The sequence below is a fragment of the Ascaphus truei genome, chromosome 20 (assembly GCF_040206685.1).
Source record: "Ascaphus truei isolate aAscTru1 chromosome 20, aAscTru1.hap1, whole genome shotgun sequence".
NCBI lineage: Eukaryota > Metazoa > Chordata > Amphibia > Anura > Ascaphidae > Ascaphus > Ascaphus truei.
This window is the reverse complement of record NC_134502.1, coordinates 1,654,976-1,672,203: the sequence shown is the minus strand read 5'-3', so window position 1 is coordinate 1,672,203 and position 17,228 is coordinate 1,654,976.

The following is a 17,228-nucleotide window of genomic DNA, read 5'->3' as shown; positions in this document are numbered from 1 at the left end:
GGAGATACTGCACAGACACACAATAACACTGAAACGCTCGCGCTGCCCACAAACAAGACAAGACCCCGGCACTGAGGTGGGAAGGAATAATACCACACACCCGCAGCAGTGGAGGTGTGCCTGGAAGGCAGGGCCGCCAACAGGGGGGACACAAAGGGCACTGGCGTCCCGGGCCCCGTGGGTGAGGGGGGCCCGGCCTCACGGGCGCCAGTTATTTAAAAAAAAAAAAAAAAGGCGCCTGGTCTCCCAGTTGGCAGCGCCGCAAGTAGGTTGGCTTAAGGTTCCGGCGTGCCGGTGTGATAGGGAGGTCCGGCGCGCGCGGGAAATCTAGAGACAGGTGTCTCAGCGGGCCCCCCTGAAGCCCCTGCCACATCTCCCGCAGCCCCTGCCACCTAATCCCCCCCGAAGCCATCGGGCCAAAACGGCCAGCCCTCGCTGCTGCAGCAGCAGCATTGGGGCACTGCCCCCCCCCCCCACTGCCACCACCGGGCCGTCCCACCACCCCCCCGGTCTCCCCAACCCAGCAGCACACCGGGAGCAGCAATGTGGGGTGCCTGCAGCGGGGCCGGCGGCAACTGCTGTGACCAGCCGCCGGGCCCCTGGCAGCACCGCCACCCCACAGGATCGGGCCGTCCAGCCACCCCTCTCAGCTGGCAGACAACAGCCGCAGCCGCGGGACACCCCCGTACCCCCCCCCACAGCATCGTCCCCGCAGCATCGCCCCATGCAGCATCGTGCCCCCCCCAGCAGCACGGCCACCGGCACATCGCGCGCCCCCCACCCTGCAGCCACCGGCCTGACCGACTGAGATTATCCCCAAGTTAAGTTTGAATTATATATATATGTATTGGGGGTGTTGGGGTATTTTTTACATGGATTGGGGGGCTTGGGGTATTTTTTATATGGATTGGGGGGCTTGGGGTATTTTTTATATGGATTGGGGGGCTTGGGGTATTTTTTATATGGATTGGGGGGCTTGGGGTATTTTTTATATGGATTGGGGGGCTTGGGGTATTTTTTTATATGGATTGGGGGGCTTGGGGTATTTTTTATATGGATTGGGGGCCTTGGGGTATTTTATATATGGATTGGGGGGCTTGGGGTATTTTTTATTTGGATTGGGGGGCTTGGGGTATTTTTTATTTGGATTGGGGGGCTTGGGGTATTTTTTATATGGTTTGGGGGGCTTGGGGTATTTTTTATATGGATTGGGGGGCTTGGGGTATTTTCTATATGGATTGGGGGGCTTGGGGTATTTTTTATATGGATTGGGGGGCTGGGGTATTTTTTATATGGATTGGGTGGCTTGAGGTATTTTTTATATGGATTGGGGGCCTTGGGGTATTTTTTATATGGATTGGGGGGCTTGGGGTATTTTTTATATGGATTGGGGGCCTTTGGGTATTTTTTATATGGATTGGGGGCCTTGGGGTATTTTTATATGGATTGGGGGGCTTGGGGTATTTTTTATATGGATTGGGGGGCTTGGGGTATTTTTTTACATGGATTGGGGGGCTTGGGGTATTTTTTTTATATGGATTGGGGGCTTGGGGTATTTTTTACATGGATTGGGGGGCTTGGGGTATTTTTTACATGGATTGGGGGGCTTGGGGTATCTTTTACATGGATTGGAGATATATATTTGTGTGTGTGTGTGTGTGTGTGTGTGTGTGTGTGTGTGTGTGTGTGTGTGTGTGTGTGTGTGTGTGTGTGTGTGTGTGTGTGTGTGTGTGTGTGTGTGTGTGTATGTGTGTGTGTGTGTGTGTGTGTGTGTGTGTGTATACATATCTTAATATATAAAATCGAAAGGTTAGTGCTAGATGCGGTGAATCTGATTGGTCCTCAGCCTCTGGCCAATCAGATTGTGGGCTCTGACGTCACCCAACTGCCACTCTCTTCCCCCTCGGCGCCACACACACACACACACACTCTCTCTCTCTCCTCTCCCCCCCCCCATCACACTCACCCTCACACCGCCCTGCACCGGCTCACGGACGGAGGGGAAGCGCGGCGCGGCCCTCCTGCCCCAGCTACCAATGCTCCCTTCCTTCCCTCCCCTGCGCTCACTTCCCTCCCCGGCAGGGGGACAGGCAGTGGGCAGGCAGCCTTCCTCCTGCAGCTGCCTCGCGGCGCCGAGTGGGGATAAGATGGTGGCGCCCGGAAGGACCCACTTCCTCCTGCAGCTGCCTCGCGGCGCCGAGTGGCTAAGATGGCGGCGCCCGGAAGGACCCCCTTCCTCCTGCACCTGCCTCACGGCGCTGAGTGGGTAAGATGGCGGTGCACAGCGGACAGACGGGGGGTGGTATTCAGTCAGGAGAGAGGGGGGTGATATTCAGTCAGGAGAGAGGGGGGGAGAGAGGGAGTCAGGAGAGGGAGGGGAGAGAGGGAGTCAGGAGAGGGAGGGGAGAGAGGGAGTCAGGAGACGGGGGAGAGAGGGAGTCAGGAGAGGGGGGGAGAGAGGGAGTAAGGAGAAGGGGGGAGGGAGGGAGTCAGGTGAGGGGGGGAGGGAGTCAGGCGAGGGGGGGAGGGAGTCAGAAGAGGGGGGAGGGAGGGAGTCAGGAGAGGGGGGGAGAGAGGAAGTCAGGAGAGGGGGGGAGAGAGGGAGTCAGGAGATGGGGGGAGTAAGGAGAGAGGGGGGGGAGTGAGGTTGTCAGGAGAGGGGGGGAGAGAGGGAGTCAGGAGAGGGGGGGGGGAGTCAGGAGAGAGGGGTGGGGGAGGGAGTCAGGAGAGAAGGGGGGGAGCCTGAACAGCTGTGAAGAGGGGGGGGAAGGGAGTTGAGAGGGAGGATGGGGGAGCCAGAACATTACATCACGGGCAACGCCGTGTATATCAGCTAGTATATATATATATATATATATATATATATATATATATATACACATGAAGGTCAGTCAGCACACTGCAGTAGAAAAGGTTATAATAGCAGATGCTAGTCCCATAGAAAATAAGTATGATACGAACCAATCCAAAGACCAGTAAAGAGACAGCACACCGCACGGGGTTAATCCAAAAATCTATATTCACAACATGGCTTACGTGTATTTCATGTTGTGAATATAGATTTTTGGATTAACCCCGTGCGGTGTGCTGTCTCTTTACTGGTCTTTGGATTGGTTCGTATCATATATATATATATATATATATATATATATACAGTGTGTGTGTGTGTGTGTGTGTGTGTGTGTGTGTGTGTGTGTGTATATATATATACACACGTGTATTTATGTATATATATATACAGTGTTCGACAAACCTATACATTTGCTCGCCCCGGGTGAGTGGATTTAACCCCCGGGCGAGTAAATATTGGCCCAAGCAGCACACGTTTGGTACTAGGTGGCGAGTAGATTTTTTTGGTGATTTGTCAATATATATATATATATATATAGAAACCCTGTCTTCCCATAAGAAAAGGCACAAAAGCAGCAACACTCAGATAAAGCAAAAAGACATGTATTAGCAGTTACAAAACAGCACACTATAAACCCAACGTTTCGGTCCTAGGCAGGACCTTCCTCAGGGGGGTGCTACCAGACAATGACACCCAGAGAACATATATACCCCATAGTTCACCATGTGAGGACAATTAGAGGCAGCTAATTGTACAATCCTGGAGCTCCACGAGTGCAATCAGTGTATGAGGTAGTACGGCGGCCATCTTGGAAATCAGGAGACAGAGCAATGTATGCTATCTCACATGGGCAGATGAGTACAGGTTCCCCCGGTGGACAAAAAAAAAATCCTAGCGTCCAATGTTGCTAGGAAACGCATGTGTGGCGTCATAAAGTCCTGGGAAGTCAGCTCAAAGTAAAGTTGCGCATGTGCAAGGCTCTGTGACAGCACCAGAGTGTCACGCCGATCTGGTACCCCATTCAGTGTCAATTGCATCAGTGTGGCAGCTCCCTAAAGAAAATGACAGTGAAGGAACAAGTGAATCAACACATAAGGGGAATAAAAACAATTTCCAGAGTTGAGGGTGACTGTTTAGATGGCAAGGGGAGGGAGGGCAAGGGGAGGGAAGGATAACAAGGGAAAGGAGGAGGTAGAGCAAAAACATGCATATAAATTAGGCAATTGTAAATGGCATACTGGTTAAATATTAATATTCAGTACTGTACCATTGGGGAACAATAATGCAAAGTCCCGGCAATGGAAACCTAATTATGAGCTTCTATGCATTAATGAAGAGAAAGGGACACAGAACAATAATTCAAAAGATGCAATCACAAAAAACATCCTAATTTGAAATCTTCATTTAGTCCTCGCGGAGCCATTGTGTTCAGTTCAAAAATCATGCGAGTTTCAAGTTGTAACAGCAATTTGCCCCTGTCTCCTCCACGGGGGCCAGCATGTGCTTGCATGATGGGCATGCATCGTAGCGTTGCCAAGCTATGCTTGTGATCTTTAAAATGTCTCGCTACCGGTTGCAGTTTGAGATTCTCATTATTCGTACTGTCAAGTAATGCCTTCCTGATGGAGGAGCGGTGCAAGCTCATACGCTCCTTCAACATACGTGTGGTTTTACCAATATAATACAGGTCACATGGACACCGGATGATGTATACAACGAATTTACTCTCACAGTTCATGTAATCCTTTATTTTAATGGCTTTTCCACTGTGTGGATGGACAAAGCTTTTCCCCAATATCATGTGTTGACAGTTTATACAGCCATGACATTTGTGTACACCGGGAGTTTTGGAGAGCCAATTCGTAGGGCTGGCATACTTGGATACCGGATCTGCCTGTGTCAATAGGTCACCTATGTTTCGGCCCCTGCGGTAACAGAATAATGGTGGTTTGGTGAAGGTTTTCCCAATTCTTTTGTCGTTTTCCAAGATGTGCCAGTGTTTCGTGATACTTCTACGAATAGTACATGATGAAGTACTAAAAGTGGTATTAATCCCAAAACGATCTGAAGTGCTGGTTTGGATGGTTGGTTTGAGGAGTTGATCACGGGAAAACCTTCTTGCCTTGGCTAAGGCCTCTTTGACCTCTTTGTGGTTATAACCTCTTGCAAGGAACCTGTGTGTCATACACTGTAGCGCTTCCTCACACTCGTCACTCCTACTGGTGATCCTCAAGACCCTAAGAATATATATATATATACGTTTATGTATTGGGTAGGTGGGGTTTTTGTATGCATTTGTGGGGGGGTTGTATATATTTTGGGGTGGGAAGTTTTTTGGTATATATCTTGTGGGGGGAATTGTGTGTGGGGGGGTACAGAATGAGTGAGTGTGGGGTAATTGACGGAGGGAGAGGAGAGGGGGTGAGTGAGGAAAAGAGGGAGTAAGAGTGAGAAGCAGAAGAGAGAAATGCATGCGAGGCGGGAGGGTGAGACGGAAGGGAGAGAAATACATGGGAAGAGGGGGAAAGAGAGGGGGCTCGTGAGGTGTGAAATGGGGGGTGTTGGCGGGCAATACCGCTGACACCGGAGGGGAGGGGGAGGGGTCCTGCTTAAAATGTTTGTCCCGGGCCCCACGTTTTCTGTTGGCAGCCCTGCTGGAAGTCGGATAGTTTAGCGTTGCCGGGTCTGGGTTGGAGAGTGTAGAAGATGCGGTATACTTGCCGAGAGATCTGGGATTGTAGAAGGAAGGATAGTAGAGGTCCATAAGCCATGGTCTGGGATTGGAGAGAGCAGCGTAGACCGAGTCTGTATGCCGTGTTCAAGGTTAGAAGAGATCGCCGTAGTCGAGGGTATGCCAAAGTCCAAAATCCAGAAGGGTCCACAAACAAGCCGGGTCAGTACACAAGAGGTTAACTGCAAAGGAGAGAGCACTGCACAAACGAAGTGAGCTTCACGAGGCTACTTAGGGTTATGCTGAGCAAAGCATCGTTCTTCGGCAGGCCATGTGTCATCAAGATGTTCTCTTTCGCAAGGCTGTTCTATCCAATGCAAACATTACCCCTATTAATTAAACAAAAGGATATAAATGAGTTAATTAAGGGTACTGTATACACAACTTCCTGTGAAGAGAGACATTATTAGAGCTTTCGAAACGCGTTGGAAGGTTGTTTGGCACCGTTGAGCCACCGTAGCAGAGGACAAACACTGGTGACATCATCGCGCGAGCGGATCGTGTGTATTCCAGGAAGCAATTCACGTTGGAGCACAGAACTTGATCCCCGGCAGCAGAGACGAAAACACCAACAGGCGAGCGGCGATCTCAGTGGCAAAGACCAAAAAATCAAGTGCTTATTACCTATTCACATCTGGTGAGTAGGTTTCCAATTTTAACCAGGCGGAGCAAAGAAAGAAATCTTGGACTAAGTTCCTAAGTGCAAGATGGTGGATAGTGCTTAGGCACTTGTCTATTGTTCATCCAGTGCTAGGCATATTTTTTATTTTATATTTTATATTCATTTTTATTCATTGTCATCCATGGTTATTTTAACTTAATAAATTGCTCCTTCATTGTATTTATGTTATCCCTTGGGTAATACACCATTGCAGGCTTCCTGCATTTTTTGTCTTTTTCTCCCCCTTTCCTGAGGTCACAGCTCAACAGAAGAAGTCTCAAGCATACCCTTCTATATCCTTGCCTCAGCGCCAGAAAAGGTTACATTTTTCCTTCAATCCAATTCTGGGTAGAAGATACCAGAACTATCTTTTCAAGGCAGCTCCAGGACTACCATTCGGACATTGTATCTAAGGTTTTTATATTGTTGTTTGCATAAGCGCTGATCATACACCTATTTTTTCACCTGCAAAGGAGAGAGCACTGCAAAAACGAAGTGAGCTTCACGAGGCTACTTAGGGTTATGCTGAGCAAAGCATCGTTCTTCGGCAGGCCATGCGTCATCAAGATGTTCTCTTTCGCAAGGCTGTTCTATCCAATGCAAACATTACCCCTATTAATTAAACAAAAGGATATAAATGAGTTAATTAAGAGTACTGTATAAACAACTTCCTGTGAAATAGGAAAAAAAAACAGAATTGCATTAAACAATTGCAAATGACCAAGGAAATGGAAGGAATTAATGTCCCCAACATAAGGGACTATAACCTGGCATGCTTACTAAGACACGTAGGAGACTGGATTGTAGGAAACAAATATTATTCCACTCTAGAGAGAGAGAAACAATTCTCCAGCCAGTTTTCACTAGCAGCATTTACTCCATTTAGAATGGTGGATGATACCCCAGGAACTCAAATCAAATATACTAGTTCAAGACACTATTATAACCTGGAGAGTAATGGTGCAGAAATGTATACTATCGTACTCCATCTCTAGATTTTTGCCAATACTGGGCAACCATATGTTCCCACCAGCAAAGGACCACACGATTTTCACATATGGGGTGCAAGAGGGGTTAGATGCCTTGACCATATCGTCAATAAAGAAAATAAAAAATGTATGACTTACCAAGAACTAGTCCAGAAATATGACCTCCCAAAAAAATCGAATGTGACCTTATATTGAAGTACTAGACCCGAGGTGCGCAAAGTGGGGGAGGGGAGAGCAGCTTTTACAGAGGCCACGCACTTCCCCGAAAGCATTTAAAATAAATGCCGGGGATCGTGCGAGGCCTCTGTAACTTTTTACTTACCTTCCCTTCCAGCGACGCGTATCCATGGCAACCCGGCGTCAAATGATGCCGCGGGGTCACGTGACATCACATGACCCCACAACGTCATTTGAAGCTGGAGCCGTGCAAAGAGGGCAGAGGAGACAGGGGGCACATGTAGGAAACTTTGTACACCCCTGTACTAGACTATGACAAGAAACTCCAAGATTAGAATCCATATAAAGCTCAACCCCGTTATAACTCGGTCCGTTACAACGCGAATCCTCTTATAGCGCGATGTAAGCGTGGCTCCCAACTTTCGTATTTATGAATACTTTACAACCCGATTATTGGTATCCTAAATACTTTATTGTACAACGCATACAATGGTACATTATTTCTAACGCGATCCGCTTATAACGCAGTGGGATTCTAGGGACCCCAAGCACAGCGTTATAAGGGGGTTGAGGTGTATCTTAAAAATTTACTTATTTGACAGCTATTTTTGATCAGAATGGTACAACAAAATACACATTAGCAGAACTATATAAGCTACTGTAACTAGGGACTAAGACTTCCAGGAAGTCCAGGCAATGGGGGATTTAGTTACGGGATATGTAAGAACATGCAAAATAATAGTCTTAGAACATTGGAGAAAAAAGCAATTCAAGATAACACACCGAGCATATATTCCATTTGCCAGACAAATAAAAAGCATCGAGACAGGTACAACAGAATGCCCAAAACGCCGACTAAATAAAGCTAATCTCAAGCATTGTCTCTGGTCATGCGACAAGATCTCAGAATTCTGGGACCAAGTCCTACAATATACTGCATGGCAAAGGTAACACAAGGGAAGTGGGGAAAGCGTCCACGTCCCATGTTATTCGCCAACACCGAGCCTTGGACAATAAAATTCAATCAAAACAGACCAGCGGTTCTTCCAACAGAATTCATTGTTTCAGCAGCAAGAAAAGCAATTATGATTAAGTGGCTTGAGCCAGGCACGCCAAGCATGGATTTAATTAGATCCCTGCTCATTAGGTTAATTACCAGAGACAAAATAACAAATGAACAGACGGAGGATAACTAGTATAACAACTACTATTCCAAAAGGGGGGGGGTCGATTCTAGCTTCTTTTCCAATCCAAGAGAAATTCAGATGTAAAAGGAAAGAGACTTAGGGGGCCTCTGCTATAAGGGTCGATAAGCCACTTATCAAATACTTACATAGTTACATAGTTACAGTAAATAGTAGATGAGGTTGAAAAAAGACATATCACGTTCACCTATGCTAAATTTAGATACTTTATCCTATATCTATACTTCCTTATTGATCCAGAGGATGGCAAACAAGTTCACCTATGCTAAATTCAAGTTCACCTATGCTAAATTTAGATACTTTATCCTATATCTATACTTCCTTATTGATCCAGAGGATGGCAAACAAAAAACCCCAGTGTCATATCATCCAATGATATCTCATAAGGGGAAAAATAAATTCCTTCCCGACTCCAAGAATTGGCAATCGGATTAATCCCTGGATCAACATCCTTCCCATGTTTACTTATTTGGTATATCGCTGTATACCTTTCCTTTCTAAAAAGATGTCCAATTTTTTTTTGAGCAAATCAATTGTATCTGCCATCACAGTCTCCATGTGTAATGAATTCAACATTTTAGCTGCCCTTACTGTAAAGAACCCTTTCCTTTGTTGCTGGTGAAATCTCCTTTCCTCCAAACTTAAGGGATGCCCCCGAGTCCTTTGTACTGCCCTTGGGATGAATAGTTCTTTAAAAAGCTCCCTGTACTGTCCCCGTAAATATTTGTATATAGTCTGGTCCAATTATTTTAATGCATACCAATAAATAGTGTTTTTAACTCTTTCATTACGCGATACATCCTGGATCAGTACCACTAATTTTTTTGGCTTCCCCTACTTTTGTTTATGTACTTTCCCTTATACAGATATTGAGTGCACGCTGTAGGGACTTTTCTAGTATTATCTGTATTTACTATGAGTGTCTCGCTGCTTGTCAAACTCGCACTTGCCCCCATTCTACCTCCATAACCCCTTGTTTCCTCATCTATTCTATTTAGTTTGTTATATGTTTCATTCCACTCCCCCCTCGCTCCTAGTTTAAAATCTCCTCCAACTTTTTTAGCACAGAAGATCCCTCTTCATTGAGGTGCAATCCGTCCCTAGAATATAGATGGCATTTCTCAGAAAATAAGTCCCAGTGCTCTAAAACTCAAACCCCTCCTTCCTGCACCACTTTCTTAGCCATGCATTAACCTCCCTAATCTCTGACTGTCTCCCTGCGCATGCGCATGGCACTGGCATTTCAGAAAATACCACTTTGGAGGTCCTTGCCTTAAGCTTTTGGCCTAGATCCCTGAAATATTTTTGTTAAGGACCCTCCATCTTTCTCTAACTTTGTCATTGGTGCCGACATGAACCAAGACCACCGGGTCAATCCCAGTCCCCTCCCAACAATCTGTCTACCCGATCCACAATGTGCCGAAGCCACTTATCGGCAAAAATGCCTACTGCTATTGAGTAAGCCTCAATAAGTGGGCGATAAAGGCATGAATCGCCAAAAATTTCAGCCGTCATAAAGAAAATCGCTGGGTGAGCAGCAATAAGCCACTTTTTGGCAGGTTATGAAACTCATGCAATTCTAGTAGCCGCGATTAGGTTATCCTATCATGGATTGATTGATTCTAGGGGTCTCCAGATCTGATACCCATTAATATCAGCACCGGAGACCCCCGGCATGAATCACATGCAATAAAGATGCATTTACAGGCAACTTCATTACCTTGGCGTCTAACCGCTAAGGCAATGAAGGGGCTAACCCCTCCCGCTACCCACCAAGGGCCAAATCCCCCCTTCAACCACCCCTGCTACCCACAATAAACACTAGTACCTACCTCCTCTACCCCCACATGATTGATAAAAGCAGCCGCGGTTGTCCGGGGGTCCTCAGGTGGGTCCCGTGGGTGTTCGGGGATCCACAGGTAGACCCTGTGGGTGTCTGAGTACCTTGGTTGGTCTCTGTGGGTTTCTGGGGGCCCTCAGATGGTCCCTGCAGGTCCCCGCTGGCCTGCGGTACCAATTCTGTGGTTATTTGTTTTTGCAATACATTGAAATAAATACACCCCCTGCCCCCAACACATACAGCACATTAATGGGCAAAATAACTATTATCCTGATATGGATAATAACTAATTTGCCCATTATAAAATAGAACATTTGCCAGTCACCATAAATACAGTAAATAAAACTTTCTACTTACCCCTGCCACCATGAAGGGTGTCCTCATCAGCATGCTCAAGGTCCATGTCCTCCGTTGCCAGAAAGAATACAAGACAAAATACTATCTAATGGCCCCTAACTCCTTAATCAACTTATCAGTTAATAACCATTATAGTAATTAAGGGGTTAAGCCCCATCCCCCGCTACCCACCAGGGAGGCCTAACCACCCACCCCGGGACCGCTATACCCACCCTCTACCCATTGATTGGCATAGTGGTACATCATAACCATATAATATGGGCATGATAAGCCACTATAGCAGTCAATGGTCACCCTAATAAAAAAGCATGAAGGCCAAAAATACACAATAATAAAAGATATACAGAAGCACCTAAAAACCCCAATTAAATAAATAAAAGTACTAGCCAACCAATTAAATAAATAAAAGCACTAACCAACCAATTAAATAAATAAAAGCACTAGCCAAACAATTAAATAAATAAAAGCACTATCCACCCAAGTAAATAAATAAAATCGCTAACCAACCAATTAAATAAATAAATAAAAGCACTAGCCAAACAATAAAATAAATAAATGCACTATCCAACCAATTAAATAAATAAAAGCACTAACAAACAAAACAATTAATTAATTTTAAACACTAGCCAACAAAACAATTAATGAATTTAAACCAGTTGCCAACAAAACAAATAATTAATTTAAAACTGTAACCAATCCTAAAATGTACGAAAAACAAGCCATCAAAATGCAACCAATTGAATTAAAACAATAAAAGCAAATAGAAAAAATTACAATCAATCCAAAACAAGCATTTGCCAAAAAAATGCATTGGCTGTCACTGTATTTATCTGTACCCTAAAGGGGCACAGATTAATACATTATCCGTCAAAGGCAATCCCAAACATAAAAATAAATAAATACAATGAAAATCCTGAAAAAAAGACATTTACATACATTCAATATTTCTCTTACCTTTAGAAGTCTTCACCCTCTGAATCCCGTTGTATCTGTAATCTCTCGTACCACGACATCATCATCCGCAATACAACGCCATCCACCTTGAAGACCAGAATCAGGTAAAAGAAGTCTTCTGTTTTTTATCTTCTATCACTGTCTTCTTTCTTCATCTGTCAATCCAAAACCCAATGGTAAATCCACAACAGGAAGTTGTCTCCTCGGCTTCTTGAGGTAAAATGAGATGTACAGGCCTGTGACATCACATTTTATGGTCAGAGTGTACAGCTCCAATCCAATTGGATGCTGTATCGTGTGCCCGCCTCTTTTCTTTTTTAATTAAGGGTGGGACGTCATCTCCAAAGAAGGCATGTCACATCCTTAAAACCACATGGCTATATCACATGGTATTACAGCCAATGGGATTGAAGACAATCCCATTGGTTGCTGTACCATGAGATAGGTTACATTAGTTCAAAAGGAAGTGACATCCCTTAAAGGGATGATGTTACATTATTGAACTGTATGTGATGGGGTGGGGGGAGGGGGGTGTATTTATTTCAATTTATTGGAGAAATATTTTTGCCACAGGATTGGTACCACAGGACCACCCAAGGGCCCCCAGGCACCCGCTGGGACAACCTGATGACCCCCGGACACCCACAGGGACCACCAGGGGGCCCACAGGAACCCACGGGGACCACTTGTGGACCCCCAGACACCTGCAGGGACCACCAGAGGGCCCACAGACACATGCAGCGACAACCTGAGGACACCCGGACACCCATGAGGACCACCCGAGGGCCCAAAGACACCCTCGGGGACCACCTGAGGACCCCTGTGACCTAACACAACTGATCTGAGAGTGCATGCAAATTGGGTTTCTATGCTCCCCCTACTTGTTAGGGGGCGCACCTTCTTCTTTTATATTCATATTACCATAGTGCACCCTGATCACATATAATATGAGGAGAGTGGATGATTTCTTCTTTAATTGAGCCAACATCCAGCTAGGGAGGTGAGGGGAGGCCCGCTATACTAGTGAGCTTCCCATAACAAAATATTTCATCAAGAACAACTATATTTCAGCATCTTAGACATTTTAGTAAGAGACACATGTTAATTTGTCATGCACAAAGGCCATCAGAAGAACAACAAAACTCCATTCTCATTACAACTTGGAAGTTTGGTGTCTGCAAGTGAGATAACTTAACTCATGTGTCAGGAATAACATCTAACATGACAAGCTTTATTCCCTGTTGGAGTCCTCTACGGGTAATAATTCATGTGCGTAACATAAATGTAGGTCCAGAGTCCCACAACGTTTCAGTACACTTTAAAAAGAGTCCCAATTCCTGACCCTTCTGGCCTACGTTATCTGGGGCTAGAGCAAGTTCGACCCAATTGGAGAGGTGACAATGCACTTTCTCCAAAAGAACCCTCACGGATACATCATCTTTGGACAATGCAGCCCAAATTGTCGATTTTGACATTAATGCCTTTTGGTTCAACTTTGATTATCTTTCCTTTTTCTTTTGCTCCCGTGTATTTGTTGTTTTCTCTTGTTATTTAACTAGTTGTTGTATAAAAAAAATCAAATACATCTCCTTTTTACAGACCAGATACCTTTTTTGTTGAACCATTTTTAAATAATTTGTAAACATACCTTTTTATACATAAATAAATTGTAGATAGATTGTTCTTCTTGTATGTATTTATAGTTGTGCATTTGTATTTACATATTTGATGCTTATTTATTTATTATTATAATTATCATGTGGCCTTTAGTCTTCTTCCTCTACTTAAAGTGAAAAGACCTCTGTGTGTTAATCAATTTCTGACTGGTAACAGTTGTATGGAGGTAGGTGGCACCTCCCCACAGAGCTCACTCCTCCTCACCTTTTTAACTTGGGATGTCTTTTCACTTTGCTGCAAAGAACAGGATCTACCATGGTTATTTCCCCTCATACAGAGTTAAAGGGAAGGGTTCACAGTGTAGTGTAGGACCTGCATTAATTTTGGTTATACCTTGACGTGGTATGCAGGCTTATGACGCTTTGGCCAAAGGGTTTAACTAAATAACCAAGTAAATATTATTATTATTATTATTATTATTATTATTATTGAAGTATTTAAACTTTATACTTATTACTGTATATGTTTTGTCAATTGGATGTAGCATTGGGCACCCCTGTGTTTTGTTGTATCCCACACGTTAGTAAGGGCAAACACACTACTGCACAGGCAACTGCAGATTCACCTGAGACAGAGACCCTGCATACAACTGCACCAGAAACAGAGACCCTGCATACAACTGTACCTGACACAGAGACCCTGCATACAACTGTACCTGACACAGAGACCCTGCATACAACTGTACCTGACACAGAGACCCTGCATACAACTGTACCTGACACAGAGACCCTGCATACAACTGTACCTGACACAGAGACCCTGCATACAACTGTACCTGACACAGAGACCCTGCAAACAGTTGAGGGGAGCAGACAGGTGCAGGAATTAGCAGCCACACCCAAGGCAGACACACTGCAAACAGCCCAAGCTGAGAGCCTGAATGATGCTGGCAATACACCTGAGACAGTGTAGAAAATGGAAGCAGGCACACGGTCTTATGCAGAATATATTTAATGTGCCACCAAAAGGTCCAACGTTTCGGCAGAGAAGAAGAAGTGTCTGAAATAGAAATGGCTGAAGCAGTGGAAAACGCTGAAGCAGTAGAGGCTTTTGAGGCACAAGAAATGGACATTCCTAAAATGGGAGAGAAATACATACAGGGAAAAGGGAGACCAAAAAGCGCACCAGCACAAACGGAGCAGGAAGAAAACCAGAACAAAAAAATGATTAAAAGGGCACTTTAATGTGGCAAAAGACCCATCCAATGCATTTCGAACGTCGCAGCGTTCTTTTTCCTTGAAAAAGAACGCTGCGACGTTCGAAATGCATTGGATGGGTCTTTTGCCACATTAAAGTGCCCTTTTAATCATTTTTTTGTTCTGGTTTTCTTCCTGCTCCGTTTGTGCTGGTGCGCTTTTTGGTCTCCCTTTTCCCTGTATTGCATTGAGTAGCTGCACAGCCTGCCTGCCTGCCCTACCAGGATGTGAGTATTTGCATATTTTTCAGGGGAACCTGCCAATGAGACATATGGTGAGTGGGTTGCACCACACACCACCTGTCTTCAGGAGGATAGTACCCATTATATGACACAATAGGTACTATATCAATTGTTAGTACCCTGGTACAGTGGTCTGGCTTATTATCATTTGAGATATACCTGCATTTGAGCGCTTCAGCTATTTTCCATAGAGAAATACATACAGCCTGCAGCAGCATCAAAGCCCTTGGCAGAAACAGGAGCGGCAAAGGCAAGGTCCTTAAGTGAAGCAGGAATGGCAGCAAAACTAACAGGAGCAGCTGAGCCAGCTCCCCCCTGCAGTCAGCATGGAGACGAGGCGACCAAGTACATCTTATATGTCATTTGATGATGCCAGAAAGTGCAGGAACATAGTTAAGCTGCATTATTATGGGGATATGGTTCCTATACAGGACAGATTTGTTATAGGAAAGGACTTGATCAAAGTTTCTTTTGGCTTCCAACTCAATGTGGTTTATGCTTTGTTACATGCTCCTAATAGCAGGAACTATGAAGTCAGCTTTAAGACACCAGAAGGGCTAGAACAATTCTGGCTTTGTTATAAAGAAGTGAAGGATAATCCTGAATGGGAATTTTTTTAAAGTTATCCAAGTATCTCGCCCTGTGACCGTGGAAGTGAATGTTATTTTTTTGTATAGAGACTGTAGAGGATATATATTTTTGGCTACAAAGACAGTGTGATGTTCAGACTGATCCAGTCAAAAATATGGATGCTGAAGGTTTCTGGAATGGGGGCTACAAGTTTAAAGTTAAACTCAGATTCACACACAATGTGGCATGTCACCTCCCAAACGCCATATATATTGGAAGGGATCGCGGGTGATGTTTTTATTGGGAACAGCCTAAAAAGTGTTTTAAATGAGATTCCGCCAGGCACTTAAGCTCAGCGTGTGATTGTGGTTCAATTGGTCATCACAGCTCTGAGTGTGACAAGGACATAGTCTGCAACCTGTGCTATAAATGTGGACATTCCTTTAAAGATTTCCCAGAAGCCGAACATAACCATTATGGGCAGAAGGAAATGTGTAGTGTACAGAATACAGCATCTCCTAGTGATAAAGAGAATAAAGCATTGCCAACAGAAAGTCTTCAACTTACACCTATAGAAGAGGTTTAAAAGTCTCTGGGTCTGACATATGCACCACCAGCTCAAACAGGGTCAGATGGCTAACACAGGAGCAATCTGAGTTTTGTACCAAACAGAGAGAATTCTACTCAGGAAGGCAATGTACCCCGCAGAGATGGTGGCAAACCTCACAAAGATGGCAGTGAATCCAGCAAAGATGGCGATGATGAATGGGAAACAATAAAAAAGAAAAAAATCACTGTCCAAACCAGCTCAACTGGAGATAAAGAAACTGTCCAAGAAGAGATCTCGCTGCACAATACATATGAGGTATTGGCGGGAAAAGAGTTGGGGTGAAAAGATGGATGATGCAGACCCCGATATGTCAGACAGTCAGGCCTCGCAGCAGTCTGGATATATTCCGGACATTGAGATGGCCGGACCATCAAATAAGAGAAATCTGCCGTCAGAGAGCCCCCCCGGGAGAAAGAAAATGGTCAAAAAGAAAAATGGTACTAAAAAGAAAAAAAAAGGGTGGTGATTGATTCACTAAATATGCCAAAGTGCCCCTCTCCGCTGAAAGTGGCAAGTATTAATGTGAATAGTGTTAAGACAAAAATGGCACGGACTGAAGCCTTTTCTATTGTAAAGGACTTTAAGAATTAGATTTTCTTTTTTGCAGGAAACTTGCTTGACTACTTTGTGTTATTTATCTATCAGATGTAAAGTGTATATAGCAGGGGGAACCTGAGAGGTTGGAGAGATGCGTTTAGATATCATTGAAAGGGGATCTCTCTAAGAAAATGTATTGCCTGTGATTCTCTGGAAGCTTTTCTGTAATATTATGTGTTTTTGTAAATAATTGTATTTTGTATTTAAAATAAAAAAAATATTCCCGTCACACACACTACTACACCATGACATGTATACACAGCACAGGTACAGCGCGGGCAGCGGCAGTGCCAGCCTCCCCCTCACACACACTACTACACCATGACATGTATAAACAGCACAGGTACAGCACAGGCAGCGGCAGTGCCAGCCTCCCCCTCACACACACTACTACACCATGTATACACAGCACAGGTACAGCGCGGGAAGCGGCAGTGCCATCCTCCCCCTTACACACACTACTACACCATGTATACACAGCACAGGTACAGCGCGGGCAGCGGCAGTGCCAGCCTCCCTCTCACACACACTACTACACCATGTATACACAGCACAGGTACAGCACGGGCAG